Raw genomic sequence first — 17,157 nt, forward strand, 5'->3', positions numbered from 1 at the left:
CTGCTGGTCTGAGGTCGTCTGGAGGTGTTCTCTCTGGGTGATGCTGCTCCCGCAGCCAGAGCTACTGCCCCTGCTGCCGCTGCTGATGCCACTGTCCCACTGTAACTGCTGCTGACCTGCCACCCACTGCCACTGACTCCCACCAATATCACTGCCACTACTGCCCAGAGGTCTGCTGCCAGGGAGACTCCAGGTTTGGTAGCATGTGGCCACATCCATCTTGGGACACTGACCAGGACCTGGGGGACCGGGGTGCCAGCAGGTTTGCCATCATCACCATCCCAGGTATAGCCACCTCTGTCTGGGGACTCCAGCCAGGACCTGGAGGTCTAGTGTTAGGGTGCCTACAGCTTTGGCTGCACCTGGGATCTTGCTACTGGGAGTGCTGGTGGCTGCCATCTTGCTGCTGCTTCTCGGGTCACTTCTTTATGTGAGATATCCCTGGTGGTCTCTCTGCAAATTGGAGCAGCAGTGAGATTTTGGGACTGCAATGTGGCCAAGGCTGGGGTATCTGAAGCCCAGATCCGTGGGATAGTGATTAGGTCTGCAAGGGGCAGTCTGGGCCTAGCAATCCCATGGAAAGTCAGAAATAGGGCTGAAAAACTTTTGAACAATGACAGAGTTCACTCTTCCTGTGGATTTCTACTTCTAGCTCTCTCTTCCTCCCTTATGAACATCACGTCCTACACTACTTCTGTTCTCTCATTGTCCATCATTTGAAATTGTAAACCCTTTCAATTTTCTGTCTATATTGTAGACTGTGATTGAACTCATCGTTTCTCTTTATTGCAAGAAAGCAATAGATGCCTTAGTGGGAGTTATTAGGTTTAAGGCTATATATTCTTTACACTGGATGCTATTGATATTGGTCTCCCCCTTAAAGGCAAGGTATTAGAAACCTGGAGGAACAATAAAAGTTTACAGAGTAGAATCTATATTGCCTCAGATCCATACCAGTAGATGTGAAAACACACAAATAACACGAAAAAACGAGAACAAAATGCCTCATACTAACCAAGATGCTCCAATAATAGAACCCACCGACAACACAGTAGAAGAAATGTCTGAGAAAGAGTTTAGAATGCACATAGTTAAACTGAGCTATGAAGTAAAGGATGGTATAAAGAATGAAATCAAAGAGAAAGTATGGGAAGTAAAAGATCACTTTAATAAAGAATTAGAGATTCTAAGGAAAAAAAACAAGCAGAAATCCTTGAAATGAAGAAATCAATAAACCAAATTATAAATTCAGTGGAAAGCATCACCAACAGACTAGCCCACTTGGAAGACAGAACCTATGGCAATGAAGCCCACTTGGAAGACAGAACCTTTGGCAATGAAGACAAAATATAATCTTGAAACTAAGGTTGACCATGCAGAGAAGATGGTAAGAATCCATGAACAGAACTTCCAAGAATTGTGGAATAACATGAAAGACCAAACTTAAGAGTTATCAGGATAGATGAAGGAGCAAAGATACAAACCAAAGGAATGCACAATCTTTTCAATGACATAATATCAGAAAACTTCCCAAATCTAAAGAATGAAATGGAAAATCAACTACAAGAGGCTTACAGAACCCCAAATGTACAAAATTACAGCAGATCCACACCAAAGTACATTATAATGAGAATGACTAAAATACAGACCAAGGATAAAATCTTAAAGGCCGTGAGAGGGAAAAAAAAAATTATGTATAGGGGGAAACCAATTTAGATCTCAACTGATTTCTCAACCCAGACCCTCAAAGCTAAAAGGTCCTGGAATAATATATTTCAAGCTCTGAAAGAAAATGGATGCCAACCAAGAATTTTATATCCAGCAAAATTAAGTTTCAGATTTGAAGATGAAAGAAAAACCTTCCATGATAAACAAAAATTCTTCTAGGCTGTACAGCTGAGGCATAAAGTTGGTTGTATACTATGTTCTGTATAAGTTTGTCTTACCATTTCTCTCCTAAGAGCTCTTTTTAAATGTGGTTTGTTATTGTAGCACTTTTTACAACAAAACTATACTCGAACAGTTCCACACTATACACACTGTATGAAATTGTCCTCTAAATGGGTTTCTTATTTCTATGTGAAATTTTATATCCGACAGTGTCATATAAATAAAGATTAAATTCTACGCTTTTAAAAATAAAAAAATGCTTTTGATAATATGTTTTCAAAATCTGGTATAATACTTTATGCTTTTAGCATGTCTTAATTGGGACCAGCCACATTTCAAATGCTTAGTAGCTGCATGTGACTCCTCTTGGACAGTCACTTGTGCTTGTTATCTTCCGGCAGCCAGTGCTCACTCGTCTGCACAGACTGCCTGCAGGCTGATGGGTCTCCCAGGAGTCCTGCAGTAGCTTTGTTTGAGTGGGTCTCTCTACCTGAGATCTCAGCCCTTAGTTCTTCCAGTGAGGAATTTTCTGGAACCTCCTGGGGAATCAGCCAGTTCCAGGCCCTAGCTCACAGCAGGATGGGCAGTCGGTTACTACATGATGGGAGAGAGGGCTTTCCAGCTCACAGAAAGTTGCCATCTGGCACAGCCAAAGGTCTGCACAAAGAAGTAGGCCAAGGGTGTTGGGGTGGATGGTCAAGATTCCTGGGGCTCCCTCTGTGTTTCTCTTGGAGGGTCTAAGCAGCTCCCACAGAGGGATTTATAGGATTCATTGCTTTTAGAGATAGGACTCTGAATCAGAGGTGGACTTGCTTCTTACTCCCATACACCCCTTGCCACCCCTTCTGTTCTCTGGACACCAGGGTATGAGGACTGAGCTGCAAACCCTGAGCTCCTACAATGCCAGCTCATAATTCCCAGACCTCTGAGAAATGACACAGGGCTTTTATGAACATTAAATAAGGCTGCTCCCTCTGGGAAGATGGTGCCTTTGTGCCAAGCAGAAAGTGCCCAGTGTGGGCTGGATTTCAGTACCCACTTCCCCTCGCTGAAGGACCAGCACACAGACTATATAGCCATACACAGAAGTTCTGCATAATTCCCAGGGTTGAGGTCAAGTCACACTTGAAAACCATAAAGCATCAGTGATGAGACCTTTGTATGAGACACCCCCACTTCCTGTTTCCTCCTCCTCCCCTGACAGAGGCCCAGAGCTCACAGGGGGCTGAATGAAGGACACAAGGCAGGGGCAAACTTGTTGGGCTCAGGGTTTCAGAGAAGAAGACCAGGTCCAGGTACAAAACCTGGGTACAGGTCATCTGTCCTAGGGACCAGTAAATATAGCTCTTAGAGAGGCAGGACAGAGACTAGAGTCTTGTTTTCTAAAAGAAAAATTTTAAAAGACCACTAAGTCCAGAGTGACCTGCTCAAGATCACATAACCAACAGGTAATGGTGGGTGATGGGAAGAAAAGTCAGTGGTCAGTGCTGCATAGGGGCACCAGGCAGGCAGGGGAGTCCTGGCCCTGACCTTGGGCAGTCATTTCACCTTTCTAAGTATTAGTTTTCTAATCCATAAAATGAAAATAATAGCTAGGGCTATTCCTAGAACTAAAGACAGCAGTGTGTGGAAAGTACTTATTGATAATTGTAGAAACTGGAATGAAAACCTAAATTTCTTGCTCAGGAAGCGATGTGGGTACATCACAGAGATCCATGAGGGGGAAACCTAGGATGCTAGAGAGTTGTCAAAATGCTAGGCCTATTGACCAAAGGAAGAAGGCTCAGGGAGAGGCACCTCTGTGGTTCTGAGGGATGCTGAGCTGTAGCACTGGACCCCTTTCAGGACCAGGCTGAGAGTCCTGCCGAGAGCTCAAGGCCTGGTTCCTCCCCATGAGCTGCCCTAGGCCAAAGGGCATCCAAGCCCTCAGCCCCTGCTCAGGAAGCCTATCCAATGATCGTGTGGGTGCATAGGCTAGATTCTCTCTCCTCAATCTGGAGGCAACTCTGTAGGCCACCGCAGCCCCAGGGCTCCACAGGAAATTGATTGCAACTACATAGCTGTCCAGCTGCCCAAGTGCCCACCCTGCTCCTTTACTCCCTACAGGTGAGGGGCACTCCCCAAGAGCACTCCCCACTCAGATTCTTGGGTGCAAATCTTCATTGCAAGCTTCTTCCCAGATCTGTTAGTTTTCTCTGGCTGATGTAACAAATTGCCACTTGATAGTTTACAACAGCATGTATTTATTTTCTTATGGTTCTGGAGGCTAGAAGTCTGAAATCAATTTCACTGGGCTAAGGTTAAGGTGTTGACTGGGCTGGTTCTTTCTGGAAGTTCTTGGGGAGAATCTACTTCCTTGCCTTTTCTGGCTCTGGATATTGCCTGCCCTCCTCAGCCCAGTGCCCCTTTTTCCATCACCCCAACCTCTTGTTGCCTCTGTCATATCTCCTGTTTTCTTCTTTGACCTTCTTGTCTCCCTCTGTATGAGGGCTCTTGTGATTACCTTTAGGACTCCAGGGTAATTTTCCCATTTTAAGATCCCTGACAAACACATCTGCAAAATCCCCTTTGCCATGTAAGGTAACAGGCTCTGGGGATTAGGAGGTGAGGAGGGGGCTGTCATTCCCTCTACTACACCAAGGAACTCAATCGAGCAGTTGGCTATCGACAGTGGGCCTCATCTCCCGCCAAGTGTCTTCTGTTGATACCTCCACCAAGAGGCAGGCTCATTCCATCAAGGACAGTAGGCTGGGTCTGGGCATGCAAACCTACTCTGGAGCCAATGAGCACCCTAGTCCTGAGCAAGTGTGATGTCAGCTTTTAGGAAGGCTTAAGCTGGAAAGCTTCTAGGTCCAGGGATGCCTGGCCCCTCTTCTCCACCTAAAGGCTCTGCTACTCCAAAAGGCTTCCCCACCTAGCTGGAATAGCTGCCTCCTCCCTGGCCTTGCTCACTGCCCGCCCCCCAACCCCTCCACTCAGGGGCACACCCCACAGCCTGCTGTGTGCATCTGTTCTTGCATGTCTACATCTCCCCTAAACTATGAGATTAGGTCTTTCTCATTTTCCTACTCCCTGTGATGCCTAGCATGGGGTCTGCTCCCCTGGAGAGCAGGGCCTTGTCTGCCTCCAATCAATCAAACACTTGCAGAATTGGGTCATGCCAAGCAGATCCACAACTCTGGAGGAGCAAGATGGAAGAGCAAGGTGGCAGCTGAGTGCTCTGGCTGCTCTCTCTGAATCAGTGCAGAATGGGTTGCCCAGGGGGCCCATCTTTGCTCCACCAATCCAGGTCTGGCAGCAGGTGGAGCGACATGCTGCTACTCCTGCAGGGTCACCTGCTTGCTCTCCCCTGCTCAAGGTGACACCATAATCAGTTCTCAGTTTGCCTTTTTCCAGCCCCAGGTTCCCACAGTTCTGTTCTCCTTGCTTTTCACAATAGTCTGTAGTCGCTGTCTCCTTCTCTCCCATTCTCCCCATAACTCCCTTCTCTCTGGCTCCTGCCCTTTTATGCCACTGCAACTGCCCTTCCCAGAGCCACAGACAATACACTGCTGCTCAATCCAGAGGACACCACTCAGTCCCTACCATAGCAGGCTCTCTGCTGTTCCTACCCTGGCACCTATGCCCTCTGGTTTCTTGGGTCTCTCTTTATGAGGGCATTCTCTGGCCTTGGACTGATCTTGGCCCCCATGTGAGTTTTGACTGGTATGTCAAGGATATTAACACCCAGGATCAACCCTCAATGGGAGGCAGGGGAGCTGGTGGGTAAATACCTGCTTCTCACCCCTTGATGGGACAACTCTGGCCTATTCAGCAGAGTCAGGGGTCCAGAGGCAGCAAGCCTGGCTGTCCATAGAAGTAGCCTGCGCATCAGCAAACTTACCTGTGGCCTCTTCCCTCTCTCTTTCCTGCTCCCTCACAGGTTTCCTGGGATCATCTCCCAAGCAAATGGCTTCACCCAAATCTTCATCAAAGGGCTTGTTTTCAGGAAAACCAAACAAAGCAACACATCAGATCCAGTTCTTTACTCATCACCTATAAGATCAGGTTCCTTCACTCACGATTCACGGTCCTCCATGGCCCTGTCCCTTCTGCCTCTTCAACACCACCTCCCGCTTTTCCAGCCTCAGCCATAGATTCAGGCGACACTGAATTGCCTATCGTTACTGTGCCCTCAGTCCCCAACAAAAGTGAGGGCCCCTCTACACCCTGGCTCTGCCCTCTGCCTCCCTCCCACCCTCTCTACTTCTGCTCTAAGACAGCCCTGGTGTTTCATCTAGGAAGCCTATTTTCTTAGGTATGGCACTCAGTCCTTGGGCTTCCTGCCCCACCCTAGGTGAGCATTGCTATAAAGTCAGCTACAAAGAATAACCAACTACATTGGAGTGGGGTGTTGACCCAGAGCCTAGCCTGATGGGCCACAGTGTGCTGCTCTGTGGCTGGCCCTGTGGGTAGTCACTGGACTACGGAGCAGATTTCGTAGGCCCTGCAGGCTCCATAGGCAGGCAGGAGGCCTTTCCCTTGTCCAGGAGGGTGCTGAACTCAGCTTGTACTGGCTCAAGAGAATCAAATCTCTTCCCAGTCCAGTGTCCAGTGTCATCATGCTGATAGTCTGAAATCAGCTACCTGAGTGTACTTACACCATGGAAACTGGCAAATGCTAAAAAATCAGAGGTTTTGTTTCTTTAGAATTACTATGGTAGGAGCATTTACATCATGGAAATTAGCAATCTGTACAAACTGGAGCTTTTAATTTTTCCTCAGAGGGCCACATGGCCTTCATCACCCAACCCAACACACACACACCAATTTCTTGCTCCCAGTATGATGAGCCCCTGAGCATGTTTGTGGGTTTGCAGCATTTGTTCCAGGTCCCATCTATGAGGCTGTCTCAAGGAAGACAGCGGATTCAGCAGACTTGGGGGAAGACCAGGTGCTGGGCCTTTCCCTGGCCTCTGTTCCTCATCCAGGTAGTGTGGTCTGGAAGGAAGTGTACCTGCCTGAATATCAGAAGAACTCAATTGTCTCTGAAAGTTAGTCAAGGAAACCCAGGTTGGGCAAGGGAGGGGGTCCGCTTTTTCTCACCTGTGACATGGATGGGGCAGGCTTGGCTGATCCCTGGGCACAAGTTTAGTGTCCTTTTTGAGAGTCTAAGTTACTCAGATGCAGAAAGCCAAGAAGTTTATTGTGCTACTTCTACTTATAAAAAAGTTTTGTTGTTATGGGTTTATAATGCTCCAGGGCCTACTCAGGAGTCCTGGTTGCTGGTGGCTCTCTGTGCTATTAGGAAGCAATCCCATCCCTGCCCTCAATCCCATCTTTGGTTGGGTCTGTAAGTGAAGAAAAGGACTGGGGTAGGTCAGTTAAGCAGAGGAAGAGCTGAGGAGGTGGGAGAGAGAAATGTCCCAGAAGAACTTCAATTGTCCTGTCATGATCTTCTCCATCTCCCTGCCCAAACTGTCAGTAAACTTGACTTTGCTTCTGATCTCTGTGAGTGGGTGGAATTTGGAGTGGGGACAGTGGTGGCAGTTTGAAGAGAAAGATGAGGGACTGGCCCCACTGGTTACACATGGAGGGGACAAAGTGTGTTGAGGAGGAAGGTGGGGTCAGCTGGGGCAGAACCACAGACCTCCAGGGTGGATGGGTAGGCACCAGAAAGGCAGGCCCTTGCCTCCCTGTTCCTCTGGGGATTGGCTTGGTTGGGCAAACCAGGACCAAGTGACTTTATCTCCCATCATGAGGAAGAAGAGGGATGTTCTGATCCCATGAGGAGGAGAAACTGAGGTAGAGTAATTTGGAGGGACAAATCCAACCCCTAACGTCACAAAATGGCAGTGCTGAGAAATTGTCCTTTGGATCTAAGCTTTGCCAAGTGTTGGGCTACAGGGTCTTGGTGCCCCCAAGGTTAAAATGACTCACAGGCCAAGCTTCTGGTATGTGGAGAGGAGACCCTCAGACCTGGAAGAGTTTCTGCCCCATCAGCCTGGTGATATGATCAGGATTTTCCTTCATCAAAAGACCCACCAACCACTGTTTCATACAAAACTAGCTGCAGAGACCTAGCTCTGAGGGCAAGGACCCCAGGACCAGGGCGGACAACTGGACTTGCTCTCGCTCCTCCCTCCCACTCTGGGCCCTCACTCCCTACCAGCTAACTAGCCCACAGCAAACAGCTAAATATAGTCTCCTATTCTCTCACTCCTAGGAATCAGCCACAAACTGTCCATCAGCATTAATTTCTCTGCTCAGTCATTCCCGTTATGAGCAGCTGCTGCTCCTGGAACTCCCCTGGGCCGCTCTCAATCCCATCTTTGGTGGGGTCTGCAAGTGAGGAAAATGAGAGGTCAGCTTTAGAAGGTGAGAAACTGGCATGAACTTTGGACTCAGATTAGCATTCAAATCTTAATTTTGCCACTTCCTACTGTGACCCAGGCAAGTTACTGAACCTCCTTATGCCTCGTCCTCATCTATACAATGGGGCTAATATTACCTAGCTCACAGGACTGCTAGGATGGTCAACCAGGATAATAAATATAAAGTTTCTCACCACAGCCTCATGTAGAGGAAGGACTAGTAGATAACTGTTCGTTCCCTTTGTAGAAAATCATTCTGTGCCCATCCTACAGTAGAACAGAAACTATAATTACAATGCCAGCCCTGGAAGTGACTTTATTAAGATCTATAAAAATGAGTGGTTTGTTACAGATAGTATCTGTCCCTATGCCCTGATTCCTGATCTTCCTTTTTGTCGCTCTGGGACTGTCAGATGTGCTTCCTAGGGGAAACAGATAATTCGCACAACACACACACACACACACACACACACACACACACACACACAGCCAAACAAACTCAGATATTGTCAGCTAATATGTGTAACAGATACATGAACACACACAAAGGTATACCTACTCATACAAACACACAAGCACCAGATATTCACCATCGCAGATGTGTACTCACACAGTCACAGACACACCTAAGCAAGCACAAACTCACATGCAGATGCATACACCAGAGGTGAACTAAACTACTGATGTAAAAAGCTCTGCAGGCTCATAGACACAGACAGACGCATAATCACAGACACACAGGCTGCCATGAGCATTCACACACACACACACACACACACACGAGGACACGTGCACATTTTCTGGCTCAGGGTGCAGGCACACAGACCCATTGGCTGACTGAGGCCCAAGAGATGGAGGAATGGGCCGGAAGCTGATAGCCCTGTTGCAAGGCCTGGCTCTCAGCTCTCCCATCACGCCTGGGCCCTGGTATGTGAAGAGGCTTTGGCACCCTCTGCTGACCACAGTGGTGCCTGCAGCCCACATAGAACCTAGCAAAAGAGTTGGTTTGGCAAGCCCAGGGAAGCCTGGGGAAGAGAGTAGGTGGAAGGAAAAAAAACAGAGGGAGATGAGAAATGAAGGGAGAAGAGAAAAAAAGAACCCGGGTCCTTTCAGTCCCCAAAGACGCCAGGATAGAAGATTCGGCTATGTGGCCACTCCCCAACCACAGCAGCTGCTTACAGCAGTCATCTCCCCAGGAGCTTACAATGACCTCTGAAAACCTCCAGTGCACAGCTACTAGTAGTATAAAAGGTGCAGACTCCCCCCCACCCCGGGGTTCCTCAGGCTCTGGCTGCAACGCTTTAAGTCTACATGACAGAAGCACACACTGAGCCAGGTTCCTTTTCTACCTCCCCTGGAAGGGTCAAGGCTCAGTCAGACCTTCCATCCTGGAGGCAGGAGAGTTCGGTGTTGAAGTGCATGGACTTGGAGCCAAGCGTTCCCTGATGCACTTCACCAGCGGTGTGACCTCAGCTTCCTTTCTTTTGCAGTGCTGGGGATTGAACCCAGGGGTGCTCTACCACTGAGCGACATTCCCAACACTTTTTATTTTACTTTGATACAGGGTCTCTCTAAGTTGCCCAGACTGACCTTGAACTTGGGATTCTCTGACCTCAGCTTCCCAAGTAGTTAACAGGTATGTGCCACCACACCTGGCTGTGATCTTGGGTTCCTAACCTCTCCAAACCTCTGCATCCTCATCTGCAAAACAGAGGGATTAATACAGTTGCCATCAGAATGAAATAAAAATTCATGTGGATCACAGCCCTGGACCTGGCACGTAGTAAGCACATAATAAATGCTGGTTATCATTATGACTGTTGGCAAGGCTGTTACCCTTGCCATGGGCTTCATGAGAGGTAAAGGACATAGTTTCATCAGAGCTTCTGCAGCTGGCAGCATCCTGGGAGGTAGAGGAAGGGCAGGGTGGTCAGAATCCCATCTTTGCAGAGGGCCACAGGAGCCTCACCAGGTTCTTGTATTTGTTTCTTGCTATAGTCAGTTCTGCAGACAGTCACAGTCCTGCAGGGAGCAACAGTCATGATTGCCTGGCCCTCCTTCTCCTGGGCAGCCCCTCCTGGCTCATCTCCAGGGCTCCCCTCTCATTTCCTCAGGTGAGGCTCCTCTCTTGGGCCAAGCTGAAGGTCCAGGGCTGTGCATATGGCTTGAACTCCATCAGGACGCCCCCTCCTTTGGTGCTTTTAGACTTATGGCCTCTGACAATCATTTCTCTCCCATGACAGAACCTCTGGGTTGCTCAGAGGCTGTCAGTGATCTGTCTTATGGACTAAACTAGTCTGCAAGGAGAAGTCCGAACGAGGCTGGCTATAGCAGGAAGCAAAAGCAAGAACCTGGTGAGGCTCACAAATCCCTGGTTCCAATGTATCTGATGCCCACCTGTATCACACACCCCCAGGCTCCATTATTGGACTTTTACTTAGATTCTGTGTAATGCTCCAGGATTCTTCCAACAAATTCCTATTTTTGTGTAAGCTAGTATGAGTCAGGTTTCTGTCATTTGTAACCAAAAGTATGAGGACTTGCTCCTCAAGCCATTGTCCCCTCCATCATCTTCACCAGCATGTCCTCATCTCATGTTTTTGCACATTCTCAGCCCCTAAGATGTTCCATGGCTCTGTTTTCCTCTTTTGCTTTGAAGAAAGATTTTTCAAGTGTAACATATCTATTGTAGAGCCTCAATTTGTTGGCTATAAATGTGAAATTGTTTTTTAATGACCCCTCCCAATGGTGCTGTGTTCAAATCCCTGCTCCTGCTGGGCGATGGGGATCCTAATGATATTGTGGTTACATACCACCATTCTGATGTCTCTTTCATCTACTGGAAATCTCCTCTCAGGCACCAAGACTCCTGCTCATCCCCTACCTCCATCCGCATCTCTGCTCAGACTAGAGCTGTGACTCCCAGTGGCATGGCCCAGAGGCCCAGGGCATCCTGCCCTAGACTCATCCTTCCTCTGCCCCTTCTAGGCCTCTCTGGGACTGGAGAGGGGGGCTAGAGTGGGATGTGGAAGCAATGCTCCCCTGGCTGTCAAGCTTCTCTGGCTGTCCTGCCCCATGCTTTCTGCCCAGTGACTTTGTGGAGAGCCTGTGCATTCTCCCAAGGCCTGGAGGGAGTTCGCTCAGGGTCTCACCAGTCTGTCCACTTGAGTCCAGCTACCTCACTCAACACTCTCACTCTGCCCAGCCACCTGTTCCCCAGTCCTTTCCCCTACTCAGGCAGCTCAGAGGTGCATCATGGAGTCTACAGACTATGGGGGAGGGGGAAGGTGACAGGCTTGTCTCCCCTTATAAAAAATTCCCTGTGGCTTCAGGGAGGAAATCGCCCCCACCCCATGAAGAGGGGAGCAAGCAGCCTCTGCCAGAGACACTGAGCTGCCCTTTCCATATGGCAAACGACTGCTCCCCACCCCTATTTCCCTGCTAGTCCCTCTCTGAGGTGCTACCATCACCTTCAGGCAGCCCTCTGAATGCAGAGTCCCTCAGGCTCTCCTGACTTCTATACTTAGCTTTGGGTCTCACCTGCAATTCCAGAACAGGAGAGAGTCCCACAGGACATCTTGTTATGCTACAAAAGCCTCCTCCCTCCCAGATCCCGGTGAACTGATCAAAAGCCTATCAAGCAGGGAAGACTGAGTGGGCCCAGAAGCCAGGGAAGGCACGTTCCTGAGTCAGCAGTGCTGGAGATCCCTTATGAAATGTGCATGATCCAAATTGAAGGGACACTTGAAGGTGGATTCACAAATTCCAGTTTCTGAGACAGCAGAATAATACCATGAAGAGTCACTAGAATATACTGCCCTCAGATTAGGAGGCCAGTTTGTGAGATGTGGGGTCACAGAGAGTTCATCATTTGGAAACCCCTCTTTAGTGCTGTGGATTTTCTGTGTTTGGAAGGAGCTGACTGGGAGGCCTGAGAGAGGGAACCACATGGTTGCTTTGCCAAGTAGATAACTAGGGAGGCAGAGGGCAGAAGGGTTCCTCCCTGAGTCAGGTTCTCCCAGAGATCACATCCTTCCTTCCCTGACAGGAAGGGCTTAAGTCATGTCTTAGATACATCAGTCACCTAGAGTAACAGCCTGACAACTCCAAACACAGGGCATATAGAGCTGCCCCTGCTGCAGAGGTGAGGTCCCCTGCTGGGCTGTCCCAGCTACCTCCCACCTTTTCTCCGAGCTGGTGATGGCCCTCGAAGGCTCTAGCAACAGTGAGACAAGAACAGGACAATGCTTGAGAAAGTGCACACTCACACATGTATGTGCTGTGGCAGGTCAACTACAGCGGTAAGTAGGGAAGATGCGTGTCACATACGTCAACAGTCATCTGCTGATAACCAGTACATCAGCCTAAAATGTGACAGGACAATTGGCAAAAACATCCAAGTGGATGGTAAGCTAAAGAAAATTCATTATTATACCATCATTATTATTGTAAAATAATAATTATTATTAAATAGTCTGATGATAAAATAATAAAATTTTATTAAACACTCATTTTTTAAAATGAGTACACAGAAAACCAACCACATACATGCACACATAGCCCTGCATGCACATACGTACACTTGCAAACACACATGCCTTTGAAAACATTCTGCATCATGAATGAGAGCCAGTGTATCCCTTAAAGGGCAGAGAGAAATAATTTGAAAAAGATTTATCACAGAAACATAAATAACTTTCAGACCACATCTGCTTTGTGTTCAATTTGTTTAATGAAATCATGAATGCTAAGAAACGAGAGTTGAAAAACAAGATGGAAAGACTAAAATGAGAAGCAGGTAGAGATATAAAACAAACTATATAAAAGAAAGGAAGACTGACTGGGGGTAGTGGCATGCTCCTATAATCCCAGTGACTCAGGAGATTGAGGCAGAAGGATCACAAGTCAGCCTCAGCAACTTAGGCCCTAAGCAAGTAAGTGAGAGCCTGTCACAAAATAAAAACTAAAAAAGGCTGGGGATGTTGTTCAGTGGTTAGGGGCTCCTGAGTTCAATTCTCAGTACAGAGAGAGAGGGGTGGGAGAGAGATTGTAGAGAAACTAAAAAGGTAGCAGAATTTTAACTTGCATTAAGATGTAAAGCACAGAACTGAAACTACAAAAAATTGAATCAGGAAATGTGGAACACAGATATGAGAAATTCTCTGGGAATGCAGAGGAAAAGCCCAAAGGGATAAAAACAAAACAAAACCACAGAGAACCCAGTAGGTATTTGGGCCTAAAGAAGACAAAGAAAGAATCAAGAAGCAAGGAGAAGAAAATATTCCTGAGTTGATGAAAAGACAGAGTGTACATTATTTAAGGGGTTCCTTGTTATCTAAACCAAATAAACAAAAAGAAATGGACACAGACCAGGTGCAGTGGCACACACCAGCAATCCCAGCAACTCGGGAGCTGAGCCAGGAGGATCACAAGTTGGAGGCCAACCTGGGCAATTGAGGAAGACCCTGTCTCAAAATAAAATTTAAAAAGGCAGGGCATGGTGGTGCACCCCTCTAATCCCAGCGGCTTGGGAGGCTGAGGCAGGAGGATCACAAGTTCAAAGATAGCCCCAGCAATTTAGCAAGACTCTAAGCAACTTAGTCAAACCTTGACTCAGAATAAAAAATTTAAAAAGGGCTGGGGGTTTGGCTCAGTGGTTAAGTACCCCTGGGTTCAATCCCTGGAAGAGGAAGAGAAGAGGAGGAGGGGAGGAGGAGGAGGAGGAGGAGGAGGAGGAGGAGGAGGAGGAAAGGAAGAAGAAGAAGGAGAAGAAATAACTCTTTAAGTACCTATGGAGAAGGCAAGAGGGAAATATCTACAAGAATCCTACAATGTCTAATTTGAAGACGGTTCTACTGAATATTAAGTATTTATGCTGGGGGTGGGTTCTGTGATCAATTAAACTTGGAGAAAGCTAAATTTAGCAAAACAAGACAAAAGTCTACACTGAAGTTTTCTCAGGATTTTTGAAGTGTTCATGCATATTGTTAAATTGGCAGTATAAGTGAGCATCATCTTCCAAACTTAGTTGACTATGAAACTCTTTTCCATAGATTACGTGGTACTACTGGTACTCAGTGGAATATACTTTGGAAGCCACTCTTCTTTGGAATTTCGAAAAAACACTGTTGTGACCTAAAATGTTAACAATTTTCCAGGTGAATTCATTCATGAAGACAAGTAAAAAAGACTTTTCTACATGCCAGAACTTAAGATATTTGCTAGAAATGGCTCTACCTTTCATGGGAAGGGGAGATACATCTATATCTATATCTATATATCTATATCTATATATGTATCTTTATCTGTATCTATACTATATCTATATCTAAATCTATATCTACTCAGAGAGGTACTCTTAGAAATCAAGAATCTACCCGAACAGCAAGATGGCAGAATAAAGGAGGTCACTTTCCTTGCTGCTCTGCAGGTCGAAGCCAAGAAAGGCAACTTCTACACAAGAATGCTTGTACCAATTTGCAGACCAACCAGCAACATACTCTACCTGCCGCTTCATCCCTGGCACCCATATGGACTGCAAAGATGTCACTCTTCCGTTCAGAAGTTGTGAAGTTTCAGAGCCCAGCTGCTGAATCCCTGGAAATCTCCATCTGTGCATCTCCTCCTTCCCTGCCCATGTCTCTGTCCCCTCCCCAGCCTGGAGATCACAGCTGGTTTGCTGACTTAACACCCCACAGAGACCAGGTGGCCATAGGTCTCCAGCATCACTTCCCAGGGACAAGATCCTCTGTGCAAGGTCCAGCTGCTGCCACTCCTTCTGCGTGAAACCCACAGCCACATCCCCTGAACAACAGTGACCATTGGGACATGATCCTTCCCTGCTGTCCAGGGCAGGCAGACACCTTCCGTGGGAGGACCCGCTTTGGCCTCTGAGCCCCTCTGGAGGAGAAGAAAGCTGGTCAGTGCAGAAAGGAAGAAGCTGTCTCAGTTACGAAGACTGGCCCTAAGCCTTGGCCAAGACACAGTTCACACTGTCACCTAGGTGGTCCCTGCACACATTTCCAGGGACAGTGGGCTCTGACGAGTAGCACCAAGTGGAACCGTCCATGGGAACCAGGACTAAGGAGGAACAATGACTTGCTGAAGATTTGTCCGGGTGGACAAATCTGATAGAGGGAGAAATTCCAGGGAAGCCTAGTCATGCAGTGTCCCACCAGGATCTCCACCAGGTTCTCACCATAAACACACTAGAGGAAAAATGCCCTCCTGTTTCTGACAGTGTGGAGAAGAGAACTATGCTGAGTTGAATAGCTCCATAATCTTGTGACTGGTTGATACTGGCTCTGCGACTAGAGGTGGGTAACACCCTATTACCACTACTGGACTCAAAGACCATGTAACTGTCGTGTATGCAAACAGTTTGTAGACTATTTGATGATCATCCAAATACATGCACATGTGATAAAAAAAAAAAAAAAAAAGGAAAGCAAGAATCCAAATAAGTAAAATCAATGCAGAAAAATCATTGTATAAAAGATCTGGAAGTAAACATTTTAAAATTGTTAAGCAGCGCTGGGGTTGTGACTCAGTGGTAGAGCCCTCGCCTAGCACGTGTGAAGCATTGGGTTTGATCCTCAGCACCACAAAAAAATAAATAAATAAATAAAATAAAGGTATTATTTCCATCTACAACCAAAAACTTTTTTTTTTTTTTTTAAATCTGTTAAGCATATGCTTTGGGGTGTATCTGTCAGGGTCTAGTCAGGAGGCAGGAAGCACACCATCCAGCAATAATGGGGAGCTTTACCGTCCCTAGGGCTTCTCCATAACACCCCAGAAGGACTGAGTTGGGAGGGCTTCCAAATAGCCAGACATGTGGAGGTTCTGGGAAGGTGTCTAGGGAGGGGGTCCTAGATCTATAGCCAGGTTGGCTAGAAGTTCTGGGGCCCCTAAATTTCAATGGGTTTAGATGTGGGGGTGGTCTCGTGGGACAGAGCTGTCAACTTGTGGGATCTGATACTACTAAGTACAGAGTGCTTGGCGAACTTGGCCAAACTGAATTAGAGCTACTGCAGAACTGATTGTTGGTTGTGTGTTTAGGAAAATGTCACACATTTGTTCACAGAGGTGTTCTGTATTGTGGGAGCTTAGTAGGAGAAACTGAGTTGTTTACCTCTGCATATCCTAAGTATTGTCTTTCCCGAAAAACTAAGAAAATAAACACAAAATAATAAGAGTAGTCAGTTATAAAACAGAAAAGTTAATAGCTTTCTCATTTCCTAATACATGATTGTTAGAAAACATGATTTTAAAGAGGCTGTAGCCAGGTGAGGTGGAACACACCTATAATTCCAGTGATTCAGAAAGTTGAGGCAGGAGGATCACAAGTTTGTGGTCAGCTTCAGCAACCCAGGGAGGCCCTAAACAACTTAGCGAGACCCTGTCTCAAAAAAAAAAAGAAAAGTGCTGGGGATGTTACTGGATTTAATCCTACTACAAAAGAAAAAGAAAAAGAAGGCTGTATTTGTTATTTATTGCTGTGTAACAAGTTACCCTGAAACTTAGTTTTTTAGACCAACAAGATCCAATATCTCACATATTCTGTGGGTCAGGGATCCAGGGAGGGCATAGCTGGGTCTTTGACTCAGAGTCTGTCACAAAACTACAACAAAGCTGTCAGCCAAGGCTTAACTGGGAATGATTTGCTCTCAAGTTCAGTCACTTGGGTGTTGGCTGGATTGTTTCTCTCCACTTGAAGACTGAGGACCTGAACTCCTCGCTGGTTATTAGCAGGAGGCCACCTCTGTTCCTTGCCATGTCGGCTACCCATAAGGTAGTTGACATTGTAGCAGCTGGCTTCATCAGAGCAGTCAAGTGAGAGGACCCCAGAGAGAGACTGACCATCCTTTACAACCTAATCTCAAAAGTAACGGCCCATCCCTTTTGCTATATT

The 17,157-nt window shown here is 47.0% G+C and overlaps 1 long non-coding RNA gene across 5 annotated transcripts in view; it reads right to left on the bottom strand.

The window, feature by feature from the left end:
* Positions 1–6,571: 6,571 nt before the first annotated feature.
* The window catches only part of LOC306655097, a 28,702-nt gene continuing 18,116 nt past the window's right edge, over positions 6,572–17,157 (bottom strand). For 3 of the 5 annotated variants that reach the window (XR_013762196.1, XR_013762197.1, XR_013762200.1), the window contains 2 exons: positions 9,834–9,944; positions 6,572–8,211 (listed from right to left, as the gene is read on the bottom strand). This is a non-coding gene — a long non-coding RNA (uncharacterized lncRNA). The remainder of the gene's footprint in view (positions 8,212–9,833; positions 9,945–17,157) is intronic. The other 2 variants (XR_013762199.1, XR_013762198.1) reach the window with 2 other exon arrangements.

Source organism: Sciurus vulgaris, assembly GCF_902686455.1.
Source record: "Sciurus vulgaris genome assembly, chromosome: 2".
NCBI classification, from domain to species: domain Eukaryota; kingdom Metazoa; phylum Chordata; class Mammalia; order Rodentia; family Sciuridae; genus Sciurus; species Sciurus vulgaris.